This window comes from Pan troglodytes, chromosome 3 (assembly GCF_028858775.2).
Source record: "Pan troglodytes isolate AG18354 chromosome 3, NHGRI_mPanTro3-v2.0_pri, whole genome shotgun sequence".
In the NCBI taxonomy this organism is placed as follows: domain Eukaryota; kingdom Metazoa; phylum Chordata; class Mammalia; order Primates; family Hominidae; genus Pan; species Pan troglodytes.
In genome coordinates, this window is record NC_072401.2 from 25,677,175 (window position 1) to 25,699,632 (window position 22,458).

The 22,458-nt window shown below is 41.0% G+C and overlaps 1 long non-coding RNA gene across 1 annotated transcript in view; it reads right to left on the reverse strand.

Annotated features, from left to right (window-relative positions):
* Positions 1-22,408, reverse strand: part of LOC104006007 (uncharacterized) — a 44,275-nt gene extending 21,867 nt beyond the window's left edge. Inside the window, exon 1 of the long non-coding RNA XR_010156496.1 lies at positions 22,316-22,408. This is a non-coding gene — a long non-coding RNA (uncharacterized LOC104006007). The remainder of the gene's footprint in view (positions 1-22,315) is intronic.
* Positions 22,409-22,458: the final 50 nt, after the last annotated feature.

The window sequence follows — 22,458 nt, forward strand, 5'->3', positions numbered from 1 at the left end:
CTTGGGGCATGTGAAAGGAGGGCAGGAGAAGATCAGAGAGACAAATTTTGTTTTCTGAGGCCTGATCTAAGGCCTAACACACTAACACAACCAACATTATAACAAGGCTGTTACAATGGCTATGGGAGTTGTAAGCCAGGAACCATGGATGAAAACATATATATATATAAAATAGCATCACACCTTGGTTAGTCTATAGTGTCCAGTCTAATCAAACACTAATCCAAGTGTTGCTGTGAAGATATTTTGTAGATGTGGTTAGCATCTACAATCGGTTAATTTTAAGTAAAGGGTATTACCTTCCACAATGTAGGTGGGCCTCATCCAGTCTATTGAAAGGCCAAAAGAGCAAAAACAGGTTTCTCAGGGAAGGCATTCTGCCTCAAGACTGCAGCATCAACTCCTGCCTGAGTTTCCAGCCTGCCCTACAAATTTTGAACTTGCCCGCCCCCACAATCACATAAGCCAGTTCCTTGAAATAAATCTTTTATAGGTTGGTGTAAAAGTAACTGAGCCTTTTGCAATTACTTTTGCACCAACCTAATATATCCTATTGGTTCTGTTTCTGTACAGTCCAAGTTCAGGCATACACACAAGCCCTAAGATGGAGAGGAAGCCAGAAGGACTGGCTTATAATTAATGAGGAGAGCAGTGTGCAGAGCCCACAAGGCCTTGTAAACCCAAATAGGATTTCAGGATTACATTCTATGTACCATAGGAAGCCATTGAAGTTTTTAGCTGAGGAAGAACATAATTGGAAATGCAAGTTGAGAAAAGTATTCTGGTTGCTCTGTAGCAGGGGTGTCCAATATTTTGGCTTCCCTGGGCCACATTGGAAGAATTGTCTTGGGCCACATATAAAATACACTAATGATAGCTGATGAGCTAAAAAAAAATAAAAGCCACAAAAAACACCTCATAATGTTTTAAGAAAGTTTATGAATTTGTGTTGGGTTGCATTCAAAGGCATTCTGGGATGTGTGCGGGCTGCAGGTTGGACAGGCTTGCTCAACAGAAAAGAGATTTGTGGCAGAGGGTCTTGATGACACCTTTAGTTGCTTGTCCAATATCTTTTCCTCCCTTAGCTCTCACAGGCAAAATTATAGTTTTGTTAAGGTATCCATCTTTTCTCCAGATAACTCATAGAAATAGGATCGTATTCCCAACACTGGGGATAAATCCTGATTGGTCCAAATCAGTACAGATGGTCTCATTCTCTTTGTTAGTAATTGATTGGTTTAGTAGTGGGCATGTGAACCTGTTTTGGCCAGTGAGCTTTGAGAGGAATATCTATTGTGGGAGACTTCTGGGAAAAGTATCCTTATTCATAGGAACGCACTAGGAGACAGTCTCTTCCTGCATCTGAATGTGGCCATGTCTGGGTGTGAAGCTGCTGAAAACAGCTGCAGCCATCTTTCACCCATGAGGGTAGCAGCCTGAGACTAAAGATGACAAACTAAGCATAGATGAGCTAAAAGATAGAAAGAACCTGGGACTCTGGTGACAATGATGAACTGCTGAGTCAGCCAGCTCCCAAACTTGCCCTATTGCTAGCCTTCCTCCTATGTGAGATAATAAATTTCCTTTAAACCAACTGGAATCAAGATTTCTGCGTTTGCTGCCCATGGTATCCTAACTATTTGCAGGACTAGAGTGGAAGTGAGATTTAGTTCAGAGACAGTTGTGGTGGTCAGGACAGATATGATGATGGCTTGGACTATGGTGGTAGTGGTAGGGAGAAAGAAAAGCAGATGATTCAAGAGATATTTCAGAAGTAGAATCAATAGGGTTAAGAGTGGAGGAGTGTATGGATCCATATAGATGAAGTCATTAGGAAAGTTCTGTACATGTTGACAATTAATAGATTAATATGCCATTTGAAAATTTCTTATCAAACAGGAATGACTATGACTGTACTTCTGATGTTCTTTTGCATCTAATCTAATCCATTGCCCAATAATACCAACTCTGAGATTAGAAGTTAAAAATAGTATCATCATGTAAGGTTGGTTTTTAACCTCTGTCAGAGTCCAAAAGTCTAATTCAAGGAGCAGAAACTACTCTGCAGCCACTATGGAGTGTTTCCTCAAAGCCAAGAGTGACAGTTTCCACGGCCAGAGCTTCCTTGGACAAATTAAGTTTCCTTTTATCCTGAAGCCAGCTTGGTAAGAAAGCTTAGCAGAAGAAAATTGTCATGTTTTAGTGTAGCTGGGGCATCTTCTTAGGTCTGGGATGTTTAGAAACATGTACACCTTGTTCTCTCCCTATCCTGTCTCAGAGTAGGCCTGTCACACACCCAGTAGAGAAGGGACGGACCCTGCTGATGAAGCTCTGAGCACATCCAAGATGTTCTGCAGAGTTCATGGAACTACATTCAGTATCCAGTACTTCATAGGAAGATTTTATGGAAGATTTCCATTCAACAAAGAGCTTTTGTTGTCAGAATTTGGAATCATGGTCTTTTCATCCATGAAACAGCATAAATCTGGTCACATTCAGGAAGTGGTTTTTCTTGTGCTCACTCTTTGTTGTGACCACTTCTTAGGTTTGCTCAGTGGTTCTCTTTCTGTGATAGTCACAGATTCTAGGAAAGTTATACTAATGACACACTGAGGCTTTTGATGAGACTGTCTATCTGATAATAACAGGTGTAAGTTACTGCACTAAGTTTTTATAATGGGTTGAATAGCTTCCCCCTCAAATTCATGTCCCCTGGAAACCCAAGAACTTGACTTTATTTGGAAACAGGGTCTGTGCAGATGTAATTACTCAAGATGAGGTCATACTGTACTCAGGTGGGAGCTAAATCCAATGACTGATTTCCTTATAAGAAGAGGAGAAGACACACAGAGATACACAGAGAGAAGACCATGTAACAACAGAGCAGAGATTGGACGGATTATCTACAAGCCAGGGAACACCAAGGATTACTGGGAGCCACCAGAAGCTGGGAAGAGGCAATGTATTAGACCATTCTCATGCTGCTGTAAAGACACTACCTGAGAGTGGGTAACTTATAAAGAAAGGAGGTTTAATTGACTCAGTTCTGCATGGCTGGGAGGCCTCAGGAAACTTAGAATCATGATGGAAGGTGAAGGGGAATCAGGCACCTTCTTCACAGGGCAGGAGGAGGTAGAAGGGATCTGCCAAACACTTTCAAACCATCATATCTCATGAGAACTCATTCAGTATCATGAGAACAGCATTGGGGAAACAGTCCCCATAATCCAATCACCTCTTACCGGGTTTCTCCCTCAACATGTGGGGATAACAATTCGAGATGAGATTTGGGTGGGGACACAGAGCCAAAGCATATCACTCTGTCCCTGGCTTCTCCCAAATCTCGTGTCCTTCTCACATTTCAAAACATAATCATGCCTTCCTAACAGTCCCCCAAAGTCTTAACTCATTCCAGCATTAACCCAAAAGTCCAAGTCCAAAGTCTAATTTGACACAAAGCAAGTCCCTTCCCCCTAGCAGCCAGTAAAATCAAAAGCAAGTTGGCTACTTCCAAGATACGATGCAGGTACAGGCATTGAGTAAATGTTCCCATTCCAAATGGGAGAAATTGGCCAAAACAAAGGGGCCACAGGCTCCATACAAGTCCAAAACCTGGCTGGGCACTCATTAAATCTTAAAGCTCCAAAATAATCTTTTTTGACTTCATGTCTCACACCCAGAGCATGCTGATACAAGAGCTGGGCTCCCAAGGTCTTGGGCAGCTCTGCCTCTGTGGCTCTGCAGGGTACAGCCCCCAGGCTGGCATTGAGTGCCTGAAGCTTTTCCAGGTGCATGATACAAGCTGTCAGTGGATATTCCATTCTGGGGTCTGAAGGATGGTGGCCCTCTTCTCACAGCTCCACTTGACAGTGCCCTAATGGGGACTCTGTGGGGGCTCCAACCTCACATTTCCCCTCTGCATTGCCCTAGGAGAGGCTCTCCCTGAGAGCTCCATTCCTGCAGCAGACTTTTGCCTGGACATTCAGGCATTTCCATACATCCTCTGTAATCTAGGCAGAGGTTCTCAAACCTCAAATCTGGTCTTCTGTGCACCTGCAGGCCCAACACCATGGGGAAACTGCCAAAGCTTGGGGCTTGGACCCTCTGAAGCCATGGCTCAAGCTGTACTTTGGCCCCTTTTAGCCACGGCTGGAGCTGAAGTGGCTGGAACACAGGGCACCAAGTCCTGAGGCTGCACAGAGCAGCAGGGCCCTGGGCCTGGCCTGTGAAACTATTTTTTCTTTCCTAGGCCTCTGGGTCTGTGATGGGAGGGGCTGCTGCTAAGAGGTCTGAAATGCCCTGGAGATATTTTCCCCATTGTCTTGGAGATTAACATTTGGTTCCTCATTACTTATGCAAATTTCTTCAGCCAGCTTGAATTCTTCCCCAGAAAATGGGTTTTTCTTTTTTTTTTTTTTTTTTGGAGATAGAGAGTTTCACTCTTGTTGCCCAGGCTGGAGTGCAATGGTGTGATCTTGGCTCACGCAACCTCCACCTCCCAGATTCAAGTGATTCTCCTGCCTCAGCCTCCCAAGTAGCTGGGATTACAGGCATGTGCCATCACACCCAGCTAGTTTTGTATTTTTAATAGAGATGGGGTTTCTCCGTGTTGGTCAGGCTGGTCTCGAACTCCTGACCTCAGGTGATCCATCCAGACCCAGCCAAAAATAGGTTTTTCTTTCCTACCACAAGGTCAGGCTGCAAATTTTCCAAACCTTAATGTTCTGCTTCCCTTTCAAACATAAGTTCCAATTTCAAACCATCTCTTTGTGAACATATATGACTGCATGCTTTTAGAAAAAGCCAGGTTACTTCTTGAACTCTTTTGCTTTTTAGAAATTTCTTCCACCAGATACCCTAAATAATCTCTCTCAAGTTCAAATTTCCACGGATCTTTAGTGCAAGGGCAAAATGCCACCAGTCTCTTTGCTAAAGCATAGCAAGAGTGACCTTTACTTCAGTTCCCAACAAGTTTTTTATCTCCATCTGAGACCACCTCAGCCTGGACTTCACTGTCCATATCACTGTCAGCATTTTGGTCAAAACCATTCAACAAATCTCTAGAAAGTTCCAAATATTCCCTCATCCCTCATCTTCCTGTCTTCTTCTGAGTCCTCCAAACTGTTTTTCTAATCTCTGCTGGTTACCCAGTTCCAAAGTCGCTTCCACATTTTTAGATTATCTTTATAGCAGTACCCCACTATCCTGGTGCCAATTTTCTGTATTAGTTTGTTCTCACACTCCTGTAAAGATACACCCTGAGACTATGTAATTTATAAAGAAAGGAGGTTTTTTTTTTTTTGGAGATGGAGTCTTGCTCTGTTGCCCAGGCTGGAGTGCAGTGGCGCAATCTTTGCTCACTGCAACCTCCATCTTCCAGGTTCAAGTGATTCTCTCGCCTCAGCCTCCCAAGTAGCTGGAGTTACAGGCACCCATCACCATGCCCAGCTAATTTTTTTTTTGTATTTTTAGTAGAGACAGTTTCACCGTGTTGGCCTGACTGATCTTGAACTCCTGACCTCAAGTGATCTGCCCGCCTCGGCCTCCCAAAGTGCTGGGATTATAGGTGTGAGTCACCATGCCTGGCCAAGAAAAGAGGTTTAATTGATTCACAATTCTGCATGGCTGGGGAGGCCTCAGGAAACTTAAAATCATGGTGGAAGGTAAAGGGGAAGCAAGCATGTTTTTCACAGGCAGCAGGAGAGAGAGAGTGGGGGAACTGTAAAACACTTTAAACCATCAGATCTCACTCACTGTCATGAGAACAGCATGGAAGAAAATGCCCCCATGATCCTTTCACCTCCCACCAGATCCCTCCCTCTACATGTGGGGATTACAATTCAAGATGAGATTTGGGTGGGGACACAGAGCAAACCACATCAAGCGAGGAAGGATTTTCCCCCAGAGCCTTCAGAGGGAGCATGGTCCTGCCAACACCTTGATTTCCAACTGTGAGGGCATAAATTTCTGATGCTTTAAGCCACTCAGTTTGTGGTAATTTTTATGGCAGCCCTAGGAAACTAATATAGGTTTCAAGGGTTGAGCCACAGGCCTCTCTGCAGGCCCAGATGTGTTCACTCCATTCTTTCTCTCTGCCACAGGTTTAGGGATTTGGCTTATTTTCCTTTTTTTTCAGCAACTGCCATCACCGACTCTCTCCTCTCATACAAGCCCAGCCGCAGAGTGGTACACATTGTTTCTGAGACAGGATCTCACTCTGTTGCCTAGGCTGGAGTGCGGTGGTACAATCACAGCTCACTGCAGCCTCAACCTCCCTGGACTCAAGCCATACTCCCATCTCAGCCCCTCGAGTAGCTGGGACTACAGGTATGCACCAGTGCATCCAGCTAATTTTTTTTTTCTTTGTAGATACAGGGTTTCACCCTGTTGCCCAGGCTGGTCTCAAACTCCTCAGCTCAAGTGATCTCCCACCTCAGCCTCTCAAAGTGCTGGAATTACAGGCGTGAGCCACTGTGTCCAGCCTATATAACTTATTAAACCTCAGTTCCTGCACTCTAGTTCCTGAATTTGTCCAGCATATGAAATTAAATTAGCCTTGGATATTTTAGTTTTCTGTTAAAATGAAAAACAAACAAAAATTGAATTATATAATTATATAGTTATAAAATTTAAAAACTTTCTTAAAAATAATATAAAACAGCACAAGCTGTATAATACCAATGCATTATAATTAAGTACATACATTTTTAATCACCACCATAGCCTCGCATCCCATGAACCTGTTCTCATCACAGACCAGGATTTTGCCTGGCAAAGTCCCTGATACACAATAGGTGGTAGATACATGTTTAGTCCAGTGGAAAGAAAATCCTCTGCTTTAGCATTTTGGTAACCTTTCTCACAGTATGATAGATTAATAAGCCAATCAAACAGAGGACAGGTGAATTTTTTGTGCAGAGGGCAAATGGAAGGTGGAGAAAAGTCATATCACTTTGAATATTGTCCAAGCAATGCAGTACCTGTGGGTATGTATGAAAATCAAAGTGCTCTGAGTTGATGGGATATAACTATGTAAAAGAAAATTAATCATGGGCTCTGGAGTTAAAGACACCGGGGTTCAAATAACAATTCTTCTGTTTACTAGCTATGGGAAGATGAATGAGTATTTAGCTCCTCTGAATCTCAGCTTCCTCATCTGAGAAAGATGAGGGTAAAGATGGAGGCAATATAAGTAAAGTGTGTGTTTGTTGTGTTGTAGGGTCTCTGTAAATGCTTGGTGCTGTTGTTCGTAATTTCGCTTCTTCCTGCAAATCATTTTTCATATCAGAAGAACACATTCACCTTGTTCTTGAAGGTCATTCCCAGATTATAATGATGGTAGACTGGAGATCAAATATCTGGAAGAAAACAATCTTATTTCCCCATGACCAGGGAGTACATTGAGTTGACTGGTATTCCTTTTTCTTAGAAACTTCAGGTATAAATTAACTAGGCGTAGTGGCAGGTGCCTGTAATCCCAGCTACTCGGGAGGCTGAGGCAGGAAAATCGCTTGAACCTGGGAGGTGGAAGTTGCAGTGAGCCAAAATTGCGCCATTGCACTCCAGCCTGGAAAACAAGACCGAAACTCCATCTCCAAAAAAAAAAAAAGAAAAGAAAAGAAACTTCAGGTATAAATTAATTTCAGCTTTCACTAGCAAAGTATGTATAGTTGACCCTTGAACAAAGTGGGGTTTAAGGGTGCCAGCCTTCCTCACAGCCGCAAATCTGTGTATCATTTTTGACTCTCCAAAAACTCAAATAACTAACAGCCTACTGTTGACCAGAAGCCTTACCGATAACAATCAATTAGAAAATATTTGGTATGTTATGTATCATATACTATATGTATATGTATTTTATATGTATTACTGTATTCAGTATATTCAATACTATATATATTACCGTATTCTTACAATGCAGTAAGCTAGAGAAAAGAGTTATTTAGAAGAATCATAAGGAAGATAAAATATATTTACTACTGTCTTAAGTGTAAGTGGATCATCATAAAAACCTTCATCCTCCTTGTCTTCACACTGAGTTGGCTGAGAAGGAGGAGAAACAGGAGGGGTTGATCTTGCTGTCTCCGTGTGGCAGAGGTAGAAAAAAATCCACATGTAAGTGAACTCACGCATTTCAAACCCATGTTCTTCAAAGGTCAACTGTACTTTCTGATTAAGATGTTTGATTTTTTTAAAAATGTATATTTGCTGAAAAAAGAACCTACCTAGTTTCCCATGTCTAATTGCATGAACTTAACTTTACTATTTCATTGTCTTCACTGGTATAACTTTACTATTCTAGTAGACTCTTTTCTAGTCAAATCACTTAATGTTCTTTACAGAAACTTTCTGAAAGACCTACCAACTCTTCAATAAAAAGCATCAGAAGGCCAGGCACAGTGGCTCATGCCTGTAAACTCAGCACTTTGGGAGGCCACAGCAGGAGGATTTATTGAGCCCAGGAGTTCAAGATCAGTCTGGGCAACATAGTGAGACCCTGTCTCTAAAACAAAAGAAAAGAAAAGAAAAAAATGAAGATAGTTTGAGTGCTAAAATTCTTTGAATCCCTTGTCTCAAAAATCCTTGCCTTGCTGTTTCCACCAATCCTGATTCAATCCTAATCTAGGCCTCACATTGAAAGACCTACCTGAACAAAACTCCCAATATCAATGAATTCTGATTTTGCCCTTTCTTCTCTGGGATGCTGCCAAGTTTTAACAAGATGGTGGTCTTCCTTACCATGGTAAGCAATAACTCAGCTTGGTCTTATTGATATGTTGTGTTGCAAAGAAAACTTAACACAGCAGACCTGAGACTGCTATCCTTAGAAAGGCCAGCTTGGAAGGGTTGTCCTTGGCTGGAGTTGTGAACTTGGATTTTAGGAGGGTTCCCACCGTTCCTGATAAAAAATGGCGAACTGTGCCTAAACTGTGCAGACCTTATGGTTTATGCTAAACACTTGCCTTGCTTCTGGAGGCCTGGAATTTTGGTACCTGCTAGGTAAAGTGTGTCTACGTTACCATCCGCAATAAAAACCCTGGGTACTGAGTCCGTGATGAACGTCCTTGGTAGACAACATTTCACATGTGTTGTTACAAATTGTAGTTTGGGGACCTAAGAGTGTCCTGTGTGATTCAAATGGGAGAAGACTCCTGGTTTCCCTGGACTTAGCTTCATGTGCCTTTTCCCTTTGCTGCTTTTCTTTGTATTCTTTCGCCATAGTAAGTCATAGATGTGAATATGACTATATCTGAGCCCTGTGAGTCCTTCTAGTGAACAACCTTGTGGTTGTCTTGGGCACTTCCAACACAACTTGTCTTGGTGATATTTGGGCAGCAAATGTTAACATTACCAAAGAAAAGTTGGAGGTGGATGGCTTTCACAATAAAATTTATTTACAGAACTCCTTTAAGTACAATTTTACTCATTATTCATTTGCTCATTCATTTAGTTATAAAACTTTTGTCAAACACACAATATGTTCTGGTTACTCCCTTAGGGACTGAAGGGAATGAGAGAGAAATACAGAGAGGAGAACATCAGATTCCTCTTTACAAGGGGATCACAGTTTCAAGACACCTTCTGATAGGGAGATAATTAAACTTCAGTGGGAGAATGTTCAATTAAAGGTCAGAACAAGAGTTTGCAGAGCACACAGCACAGAGACAAGATCTGCTTAGGAAACTGGGGACTGCATTCCAAAGAAATTGACATTAAACTAGGATTTAAAGGCTAGGTAGATGTTAGTCAAGAGGAGAAGAAGGTAAGGTATCCTGAGAGCAAGAACAAAGACACAGGGGCCTGAAATAACTTGTTCTGGAAATAGGGCATTTAGGGTGGCCTTAGTTGGAAATAAGTGAAACATAGGGTTAAATTAGAGATTAGAGTCTAGACTGTAAATTTTTAGATTTTTGGGTTTTTTTTGTGAGCAATGGAATAACATTAGAAGTTACTGACAGTGATCAGAGTTGTGATTGAAAAACAACCTTCCACTAGTTTCCTAAGTGAAGGGTAGCTGCCTATTAGAATGGCTAAGAGAATGGAGCCAGACCATCTGTGTTACAACATTACCTTTGCCTCTTATATCAGATTGATCGGGGACAAATTACTTAACTTTTATGTGCTTTAGTTTCTCTCTTTGTAAAGAGGGGCGTATTAGTCCATTCTCCCACTGCTAATAAAGACATACCCAAGACTGGGAAATTTATAAAGGAAAGAGGTTTAATTGACTCACAGTTCAGCATAGCTGGGGAGGCCTCAGGAAACTTACAATCATGGTGGAAGGGGAAGCAAACATGTCCTTCTTCACAGGGTGGCAGCAAGGAGAAGTGCTGAGCAAAGGGGGAAAAGCCCCTTATAAAACCATCAGATCTCATGAGAACTCACTCACTATCACAAGAACAGCATGAGGGTAACTGCCCCCTTGATTAAATTACCTCCCACCAGATCCCTCCCATGACACATGGGGATTATGGGAACCACAATTCAAGATTAGATTTGGGTGGGGACACAGCTAAATCATATCAAGGGGAAAATAGGAACCCCTGTCTAAATGGGTTGTTGTGAGGGTGTACATGCTAGTAAACTTAAAGCACACAGAACAGAGTCTAGCTCTCAGAAACTGTAGCCTTCATTATTGCTACATTCAAGCAGCATTTGTTTCACAAGCATTTTATTTGCACCTAAGGATACTGCTTAAAGCAAGATCCAGTATTAGTGTAAAATAAATTCTGGAAATGACAGAAAACCAGGTATTAAGATTTTTCTAAATGTATCTGTATTTAAATCACAACACATACATGTAAATATTAAAAATAGGGCAGATATAAAGATTGGCAGGCTCATCCAGAGGACCTCTACAGTTTCTTCAAGTGCAAGGCAACAGTAGATTCCTAAGATCAAAAGTCCACTGCAGCTAGCTGAACAAAGCAAATAAAGACATCATCCAAGGGGGTATTATCAGATTTACTCAAAGGCTAGTGTTCTCTCTGCTCTCCCTGCTTACTGATTGTATACAAGTTGAATCACAGCCTTAAAAAATCAACCACATCTGTCCAGATACAGTGGTGCATGTTTGTAATCCCAGCACTGTGGGAGGCTGAGGCAGGAAGATTGCTAGAGATCAGGAGTTTGAGACTGGCCTAGGCAACATAGCAATACCCCCATCTCTTTAAAACAGTTTTTAAATTTTTTTTAAAAAATTAGTCAGATATCATGATGCACATTAATAGTCCCAGCTACTCAGGAGGCTGAGGTGGGAGGATAGCTTGAGCCTGGGAAAAATATCAACCACATATAATTAAGACTTCCAGCATAGTTAATTAGTTATTATTTCTTTTTTTCCCCCAATGCTATAAAAACCTTTTACTAATATTATTTTTAGGCTGGACATGGTAGCTCACACCTGTAATCCCTGCACTTTGGGAGGCCAAGGCAGGAGGATTGCTTAAGCCCAAGAGTTTGAGACCAGCCTAGACAACATAGTGAGATCCCATCTCTAAAAAATAAAAAATAAGCCAGGAATGATGGTGCATTTCTGTAGTCCCAGCTACTAGCGAGGCTGAGGCGGGAAGCTCACTTGAGCCTGGGAAATTGAGATTGCAGTGAGCTGTGATTGATAGTGGACTCCAACCTAGGTGACAGAGTGAGACCCTATCTCAAAAATAAATAAATAAATAATTTTGATGTGATTTTTTTTTTTTTGGTTAAAAAAATTAAGCAGTGCAAAAATATATGCAGAAGTAGAACCTCCACCATTCCAATATACAAGGGATTTAAAGGCAACCATGTGTTTGGAATGTTCTTCCCCCATGTAGCCTAATACCCCACTTCTGTACTTATGTCAAGACTCTCTTCAAGTGTTTGACTATGGTAATGAGTTTCCTGTGGCTGCTGGCTCTCTTTGGCTTCCTTGGCTTGTGGCCATATCGCTCTAATCTGCACTGCATCCTCACATACATCTCTGTGTGCGTCTTCTCCTCTTCTATGTGTCTCAAATCCCCCCCCTACCTCTCTTTTATAAGGACACTTGTCATTGGATCTAGGGCATACCATGTTAATCCAAGATGATCTCATCTCAAGATTCTAAACCTAATAACATCTGCAGAGATCCTTTTTCCAGATAAGATAACATTCATAGGCTCCAGGGATTTTACATGAACATATATGGATCTAAAATTAAGTTAAAATTGGTCAGACACGGTGGTTCATGCCTATAATCCCACTACTTTGGGAGGCTGAGATAGAAAGATTGTTTGAGCTCAGGAGTTCAAGACCAGCCTGGGCAACATACAGAGATATAGTCTCTACCAAAAAAAAAGAAAAAAAAGAAAAAAAAAAGCACGGCATGGTGGCACATGCCAGGAGTCCCAGCTACTGTTGCAGGAATGAAGGAGGACTAGAGAGACCGTGGGGGTGAGATAGGAGGATTTATTGAGTGCACTCAGAACCAGCAGATTAACATCCAAAAACTGGGCCCAGAACAAAGACAGCACTTGACTTTTTTACACACTTCTAAAAGGCGGTGGGCTAGCTTGAAACAAGCTTACAGTGGTATAAAGCATAGTGGCACAAAAGCAAGGATACAGAGGCAGAACAAAGGCAGTTAATCAAATTGTGACAGGTGACTGTTGCTATGCAGCCAGATGGCTGTTATCCAGACTTGCTCAAAAGAGCCTTGCACTGGCTTATCTCATAACTTTGCTATGGCACCCAGACAGCCACAGCCCAGGCCTGTTCAGGTGTGTCTTATAACCTTCACTGTGCTGCTTAGATAAAACAGAATACTTGAAGTTACTAGCTACAGAAAACAGAAATCTATAAACTCATAACATTTGCAAAGCAAGGTACAATCATGCGGAAGGGGGTGGGATTTGAGGGAGAAATTCACTTTTTCTTATCCTTATGTTGAGGGAGTGCTGGGAGAGTCTCCAGAGCACATCCCTTTGAGCCCTGGCTTCTTTGAGAATGTTATCAAGACTTCGCCTGGGTTCAGTCTTTGCCTGTTACTGCCTTTGGGATGAGTCAGCCTAATATAGAAAGCTTGTTTTTCTCTTCTTAATTTTATGTTTATTTAATTTCCTGCCTCACTACAAAGGAGGCTGAGGTGGGAGGATCCCTTGGGCCCAAGAATTTAAGGTGGCAAGAAACTCTGATTGTGCCACTGCACTCCAGATTGAGCAACAAAGTGAGACCTTGTTTCAAAAAAAAAAAAAAAAGTCCCACTGAATTTCCAGTTAAATCCAAACTCTGTTGACCCATACATTCCAGCTCTGTAAATCCCCAAGATCTCTAACATCATCATTTTGTGCCATTCTTCACCCTATAGGTTCTAGCTAGCGGGTAGAGGGGTGGTCAGGATCTGTAGCCAAAAGGCTGAAAATCTTGACACAAGAACAGTATTAAAGATGTGAAAACAAGTAATAGAAAATTTAAACTGTTGGAGCCTTAAATTATTTTGAGCCTTAAAGGAATGTGATTACGGGGTCTGAGTCACATTACAGGCACTTATAACCTAGGCAGCTATAACTTTTGTTTCTCTGATTGTGGATTAGCCTTATTCCTCACCTACATTGTGTTGTAAAATGTAAATTACTAAAGGGTGCCAGGGAAGACCCATTCCCTATTTACTGATGTATTAGTCCATTTTCACACTGCTGATAAAGACATACCTGAGCCTGGATAATTTAGAAAGGAAAGAGGTTTAATTGACTCACAGTTTCATATGGCTGAGGAGGCCTCGCAATCATGGCAGAAGGCGAGGAGAAGCAAAGTCATATCTTACATGGATGGTGGCAGGCAAAGAGAGGGAGAACTTGTGCAGGAGAACTCCTCTTTATAAAACCATCAGATCTCATGAGACTTACTCATTATCACAGAACAGCATGGGAAAGACTTGCCCCCATGATTCAATTACCTCCCACTGGGTCCCTCCCAGGACATATGGGAATTGTGGGAGCTACAATTCAAGATGGGATTTGGGTGGGGACACAGCCAAATCATATCAACTGTTAATCTTCATTATAAATTAACTTCCCATTTTTTCTCTCACATAAAAACTTCATGGCTATTAGGTTGTCTTCAGATAGAATGTTAAATATTCTCTTTTAAATTGGAAAGGAAATGAAAACAAGACATAGGAAAAAGAAAACAAACTGTAACTAATGAAATTGTTGTAGGTCATAAACATGCCTTTTATAGAAAGTATTATAATCCTACTAAATGTCTTTGTTTCCTGCCTATGTAAGCAAGACCTTAACTTTTAACTTGAAAGCACTGACCCAATCTCTTGGAGTGTGTGTTACTCGAATGACTATTCTCAGCTTTGCATTTGAATAACCTCTTCAAAACTGGATTCTAGGCTGAGTGCAGTGGCTCATGCCTGTAATCCCAGCAGTTTAGGAGGCCAAGGCAGGCAGATCACTTGAGGCCAGGAGTTCAAGACAAGCCTGGCTAACATGGTGAAACCCCATCTCTACTAAATATACAAAAATTAGCCTGGCGTGGTGGCTCGTGCCTGTAATCCCAGCTGCTTGGGAGGCTGAGGCAAGAGAATCACTTGAACCTGGGAGGCGGAGGTTGCAGTGAGCCCAGATTGTGCCACTGCATTCCAACCTGGGCAAGAGTGAGACTTCGTCTCAAAAAACAAAAACAAAAACAAAACTGGATTTTAATCCTCTGGATTATTTCAGGTTGAGAAATAAAACACAGTGAGGCCCTGGACCACCTCTTGAAGCTTATGCTTCCCCCCTCTGGTCACAGGCACTCCTCCATCTGTGGTCACCAGAGAGCTTCAGGGAGCACTCTTCAGAGCCTTTGGTCCCGTCTGCCAGGAGCACTCTTCCTTCTTTTTTTTTTTTTTTTTTTTTTTTTATAAACTGCTCTTTCTCATCCTTTAAGTCTCCACTTACATGTCATCTGCCCCTTGAAGCCTACCCTGACCATTTATTTGACCAGCAAAAAGCAACAACTGAATTTCTGAAAGAAATGATCCAAAATTTCAGGTGGAGTTTGACTTCAGTCAAGTCCTTCCCCTACCCTTGTTTCGTCTGTTATTAACTCTCTTTCCCGATCCTCCCAAATCTTGGTCCCTCTTCTATGCCCTCTTAGCAGCCCATACTTCCTCTACATAGCATTTATCTTACTGTATTGGAATCACCTGTTCATTGGTCTGTAAATCCCATCTCATCGAAATCTTCATGAAGGCAGGAACCTTGAGATCTTTGCTGTGTTCTATGAATCATTCTACCAAATTGTCAAATCTGAGGGGGTCAGGTTTGACGCCTGAATTTGTATCTAGTTGTTCATAAGGGGAGGTGGCCAGGGGACCCCAGAAGCATGGCTGGCATCTGAAATGAGGATAAACTTGTGGAGGACTAAATGCTTAACTTGTGGGTTCTGTACTAACTCTGGGTGGTTAGTGCCAGAATTGAATAGCGGTGCATGAATTGGTGTCAGAACACCTGTTCTGAATCTTCCAATGGCTTTTTGCCCCAAGGTGTAAACAAAGCCAAGGCTCCCAACAAAGGCTGTATTTGAAATATAGGTGTTGGCAAAGCCTCCTTAACAAAGGTTCCCTAAAGTAGCAGCAGTGTTTTCTTTCTTTTCTGGTTGAAGAAATATTCCTTTGCCTGTAATCCCAGTACTTTGGGAGTATCCCATAAGAACCAAGTGAAGAAAGTATCAGTAAGGTATACTGAAGGTGGTAGAGCCTTAGAATTTAAAACTGAGATGTCGATACAATAATACATTTTAGCATGTTTATGTGAATTGAAAAAAGTCTTCTTTGGCTGACGGATTTGATAATGAAACCTGGCTTTTCCAATTAACTTTTTGTTTTTTTCTAGAGACAGGGTCTCACTCTTGCCCAGGCTGGAGTGCACTGGCATGATCACAGTTAACTGTAACCTCTAACTCCTGGGCTCAAGCCTCCCACCTCAGTCCCTCCATAAGCTAGGACTACAGGTGTATGACACCATACCCAGCTAACTTTTAAATATTGGGTTTTTTTGTAGAGCTGGGGTCTCACTATGTTGCTCAGGCTGGTCTTTAAAACTCTGGCTTCCAGCAATCCTCTGGCCTTGGCCTCCCAAAGAGCTGGGATTATAGTTATGAGTCACCATGCCCAGCCCTGATTAACTTTTAAGTTAGATGTTTTACATACATTGAATGAGCCAAATCAGCAGTTCCAGGGCTTTGACAAAAATAAACTTAAATTTCAAGATAAAACCATTTTAACAAAAAATATTTTATTGGCAAAAGATCTATAGAAATGTTAATATGTCTATGTTCTCAACTCCAAGTTAAAAGGTGGCTTGAAATGAAAGAGTTGCAGTATAATTATTAACAATTTGGTAAGTCTTTTAAAATGCTTTTTGGTGTACTCCCCAGAAATTGAGAAACTGAATAATTCAAATGTTGGAGGACCTAAATAAGGAGTCTGATAATAAATCATAAGGTGTTTGATGCTAGAGTATTATGTGATTGATTTTTTTTTAGCATATATCTTGGAAAAAGGTCGAAGACTTGAGTGACATTGCTATTACAAAATGTTTCCCATATCCATCTATTAATTTGAATAGGTTTTCTCAGTGTTTCCATTTGTAAAAACTAAAACTACAAATAGAGCTGATGATGAATCTTGTCTCATCTACCTATAAGTAATATTTCTCTACTAACAGATGACGTACTGAGAAAATATAGCATTATTCATTTCACTAAAAATGCATTTCCAATCAAACACACCATAGAAAACTATATTGAACTAATCTTATTAAAAAAATGATAAACTTTGGACAAAATACAAAAAACAATTATTTGAAGACATTGAAAAGCAACCAAAAGCAAGCAGATAGGAATGGAAGTCATGGATATTCTTCAAAACATGGAAATATAATGAGTGAGATTTATGTTCATACACCTTTTCACCTAAGAGCACTTCTGAATATTCACTGTGCAAGGCAGCTGGAACTCAATTAGAAAGCTACAGTTTCTTAAGGGCTTCAGAAGTTAGGGAATGGACTCTGGGGCTCTCAGAACAGCTAAAAATGGAGGACAGATGTCTTGAAAACAAAGAAGTCAGAGAGGAAGAGAACTCCAAAACATGCATATATACTCTGCCCAAATCCTCGGTTGACTCCTGAACTGTGTATACATGGCGAGGCTTCAAGCAGCTCAGCAAAAAGCAACAGTTGGATTGCTGAAAGAAATGACCAGAAATTTCAGGTGGAGTTTGACTCCAGCCAAGTTATTTACCTTCTAGAACAATCAGCATTTGTGAGAGGACTATAACAGAATTTAGAGGCTCTATAATATATTATCTACAATATTCAGTATACAATAAAAAATTAACAGATATGTAAAGAAACAGGAAAGTTTGACCCATAACCAAGAGAAAAAGCAGTAAATAGAAACTGACTATAAGAGGACCCAGATGTAAGAATTAGCAAAGACATTTAAAAGTTATATATATACATTTTTTTCAAGGACTTTAAAAATATATGTCATAATGAGTTACAGATGGAAAATTTCAGCAGAGAAATAGAAGCTCTAAAAAGGAACTAAATAGAAATTGTAGAACTGAAAAGTACAGGTCTGAAATTAAAAACAAACTGAGTGGGCTTAACAACTTTTTGGAAATAGTCAAAAGATTGATGAATTTAAAACAGATAAAGACAAATTATCAAACCTGAAGAACAGAGAGAACAATTATTGAGAAAAATGAAAACATAGGTAGAGTTCTACTGCCCTTTGGAACAATATCAAAGAGTCTAACATCCATGTAATAGAAATCTCAGAAGGAAAAGAGAATAGAGCAGAAAAGAAATATTTGAAGAAATAATGACTGAGATCACAGAACAGGCTAACTGTCTTTGGGTTGCTTTGCAATGAAATGCATGGTAAAATCACGCTCTGTCTTGTTCCGTAGCATTTCTTTTTTGGGGATTCAGGATCTAATATGAAAAAGGGATCCTGAAGTTTTGGGGATCTGTTTTGCCTTCCAGCTGTGTATGCTTATTAGGCCCTAGAAACTGCATGTTTTCCTAGCCCTGTTCCTCCAAGGGCTCCACCTTGAAGCCAGTAATCCAATTAAGAAACAAAAACTGGCAAATGAAAAATCCTACAACTACTGGATCTTCTGTCTGTCTGTGTAGTTATATGTGTGTTATGTGTGTAATGTTTATATATGAAAGAGCTCTAATTAATGTTTTAAAAATAACAAGTGCTTAAATCAAATATTTTGTCAGAAAAATAAAAACTGTAATGCCTTTCAGTTGATGTTGTTACTGGTGGAAGGTATCCAAGTTACCAGCAGCGAATCTGCACTAGTCAGCACCAACCTCCTTGCCTCCTCAGGAGAAACAATTCCACTGAGGGGCATAAGGCAGAAAAAGAGACCAAGGCAAGTTTCAGAGCAGGAGTGGAAGCTTATTTAAAAAGGCTTTAGAACAGAAAAGAAATGAAAGTATGCTTGGAAGAGACTCAAGCAGGCACGTGGGCACGTGAAGGTCAAGTGCACTGTTGAACCTTGATCCTAGGACTTTATAGGCTGGCTCTTTTCCCATGATTCTTTCCTTAGGGTGAGCTGCCCGCATGCACAGTGCCCTCCCTATCCTTGGGAGGTGAGCACATGCAGTGTGTTTAGGAAGTTGTACACATGCCCACCCAAGGCTTTCTTCCCTTTTCCCATGGAGTGCCATGGAAAGGTCATACTCTGCCGTTTTGTCTCTTAATGCATTTGCCTGGGAAGTTGCATCTCCCTGGCATCTGCATTCAATTAACACTTTAGTGCAATAGGTGTGGACCATCAGGAAATGGCATCTCCCTGACCCTAGGTGCCAATGTATGACTTTTAGAGAGGCAATGTGATAACTGCTGAGCCATCACCCAACATTCCTGGTGGGTGGGAGAAGAGCCCTTTCCTGCCCTGCTCATGCCGTCTAATGGCCTGTAACAGCATGACTTTAGTAGGCTTTGGGAAATCAAGAGTTTTGAAGATTATTGGTAAAATAAAGACATTTGGTTGAAATTAGGTCAGACATTAGGTTTGCTAAATGCTTTAAGGTAATAAACTGCTTGTAAAAAAAAAAAGAATGACATTTCTCCAAATTTTGTGGAAAACATAAATCTACAGATTCAAGAAGTAGAGCAAAACCTAAGCAAGATATTTGTAAAGAAAATCATACCAAAAACATCGTGGTCAAACTATTGAAAATCAAAGAACCAAAGAACCAGAGAAAATCTTAAAGGCAGCTAGAGAAAATGACATAGCACAAGTCGGGTGTGTAAGTGGAGGGTTATGATTCAAAAACAATGAAGGCAAGAGGACAATAGAATGACATATTTACAGTTGAACTTAGATGGGTAAGGATAGCAATATCAACCCAGAAGTCTGTATCCAGAGGACACAGCATTTGAAAATGATGGTAAAATAAAGACAATTTCTAATAAATTAAAACTTAAATTTATCACCAGTGTATTAGTCTGTTTTCATGCTGCAGATGAGGACATACCTGAGACTGGGCAATTTACAAAAGAAAGAGGTTTATTGGACTTACAATTTCACATGGCTGGGGAGGCCTTGCAATTATGGGGGAAGGCAAAGAGGAGAAAGTCACATCTAACGTGGATGGGAGCGGGCAAGGAGAGCTTGGGCAGGGAAACTCCTGTTTTTCAAACCATCAGATCTCATGAGACTCACTTACCATCATGAAAACAGTACTGGAAAGATCTGCCCCCATGACTCAATCACCTCCCACCTCCCACCTCCCACAACACGTGGGAATTGAAGATGAGATTTGGTGGAGACACAGCCAAGCCATATTAATCAGCAAATCTGCATTATAAAATTTGTTTTTAATTCTTCAGAGGAAAGGGAAATGATACTAGATAGAAACTCTGATCTACAAAAAGGAAGGAAGAACACCGGAAGTTGTAACTATGTAGGTAATTTCTCTAAAAAAGCAATTAAGGCAAAAATTATTCACTGTATTTAAATATTTAGGTCTAGTATACATGACAGCAATAACATAAACGATGGGGCATAAATGGAATGACACTAAGTTCTTACCTCTTATGTCAAATAGTACAATATTGGCTCTTAGTACACTGAGATAATTTAAGGATGAGTATTGAAAACCCTAGTGTAAGCACTAAAAATTAATGTAAAGAAGTATAACAGAGGCCAGGCGTGGTGGCTCATGCCTGTAATCCTAGCACTTTGGGAGGCTCAGGTGGGTGGATCACAAGGTCAGGAGATCAAGAACATCTTGGCCAACATGGTGAAACCTCGTCTCTACTAAAAATACAAAAATTAGCTGGGCATGGTGGCATGTGCCTGTAGTCCCAGTTACTCAGAAGGCTGAGGCAGGAGAATAGCTTGAACCCAGGAGACAGAGGTTGCAGTAAGCCAAGATTGCACCACTGCACTCCTACCTGGGCAGCAAGAGTGAAACTCCATCTCAAAAAAAGAAAAAAAATAAGTATAACAGAAAGTCAATGGTGGAATGAAAATGAAATAATCAGAATTATTGAATTAATCCAAACGAAGGCAGGAAAGGAGGAACAGAGGAACCGAAAAGGTTAAAGCAAATAAAACCCAAATTGCAAAATAATAGATCTAAATCCAACCACATCATTATTACATTAAATGTAAATGGACCCCAAACTCCAATTAAAAGGCATTTACAGGCCAGGTGCAGTACCTCACACCTGTAATCCCAGCACTTTGGGAGGCCGAGGCGGGTGGATCATCTGAGGTCAGGAGTTCGAGACCAGCCTGGCCAATGTGGTGAAACCCTATCTCTACTAAAAAATACAAAAATTAGCCGTGCATGGTGGCAGGCACCTGTAATTACAGCTATTCTTTCTTTAAAGTGGAGAAGGCATCAAGGAAGAGGGTTGTAGGTGGTGAAGCAAATGGTTACATTTTTGCTAGACTTTAGGTAGTGCCCAGTAACTCTATGCTATGCATAAGATAAGGTGAATATTCAAAGAAAATGGAGTAAAGGAAGTTAATTATACAGATATCTCAGGTGAAGGAATGATTGATCTTATCCTTGTTCTGCATCTGGGAAGATAAGCTTGTAACTGAATTTATCCATGTGAAATTTAACAGACTTTAGTTGTACCAGTTTGATTTAGGTTGCAGACTTAAAGTTATACAATTGACATGTCCTTGTTTTATGGAAGGATATACATCTTGAAAGGTTTAAGGGCCAGTAAAGAATTTACTATGATTAATTTGTTGAGGACAGTCATCCTGAGACTGAGATGCATAAGGCTTTTTTTGCATTTTGAGGAGGGTCTGGCTAACATATAAAGTTTTAATACAACTATGGGAAGTAACAGCTATCCATTTGGGAAAAGCATTGTAGTGTTGGGTGACTTCAGTCTCCAGGCTTAACTCTCCCTTTGACATAACAAGTTGGGGGTGGGGGGGTGGTTCTGAGATTTTTATTTTCCTTTACAGGGTCAAAGAGGAAATCATAAAGGAAATTAAAAACTATTTTCAGCTGAAGGAAAACAGAAGCACAGTAGCAGGCCAGGCAAGGTGGCTTATGCTTGTAATCCCAGAATTTTGGGATGCTGAAGCAGGACGACTGCTTGAGACCAGGAGCTCAAGACCAATCTGGGCAACAGTGAGATCCCATCTCTACAAAAAATTTAAATTTAAAAATTAACAGGGTGTGGTCGTGCACACCTGCAGTTCCAGCTACTGTGTCTTCTACAGTTTAAAGCTGAGAAGATCCCTTGAGCTTAGGAGGTTGAGACTGCAGTGAGCTATGATTGTGTCACTGCACTCCAGCCTGGATAACACAGTGAGACCCTGTCTCAAAAACAACAACCACCAAGAAAAAAAAAAGGAGAATTCAGCTAAAGCAGTGCTTAGAGGGCAATTTATAGCCTTAAAATACTAGCATTGGAAAAGCAGAAAGATCCAGAATCAATCATCTTCTACTCTAAGCAACTAGAAAAAGAAGAGGAAATCAAAACTCAAGTGAGCAATAAAGAGCGAAATAAGGCAATGGACCAGAAAACAGAAAATCAATGGAACCAAAACATGACATTTTGAAAAGATTTAAAAATTGATAAACTTCTAGCTAGATTAGTCAGAAAAAAAAAAAACATACAAACTGCCACTATCAAGAACATCTGAACAAAGACAAGGTCCCTGCCCTCCTGGACGTCTACTGGAGGAAAGAAATGTCATACAATTAAATCTATAGTTACAGATTATGGTAAACTCTGAGAGAGAATTCTGTCGCGGAGAAGCCGATTTTGGTTGCAGGAGGGCACCTCTTTGAAAATTACTCACCTTCCCGCCCTCCACTGGGAGTAAAGCGAGCTGTGCCCAGCTTCTCCCCGCGCTCACGGAAGCAGGTGGCGGCCCCACCCCACCTGCCCCCTCAAAAGCCCCGCCCCCTGTTCACTCCCAGGTGCCCCGCTGCCGCCGCCGCC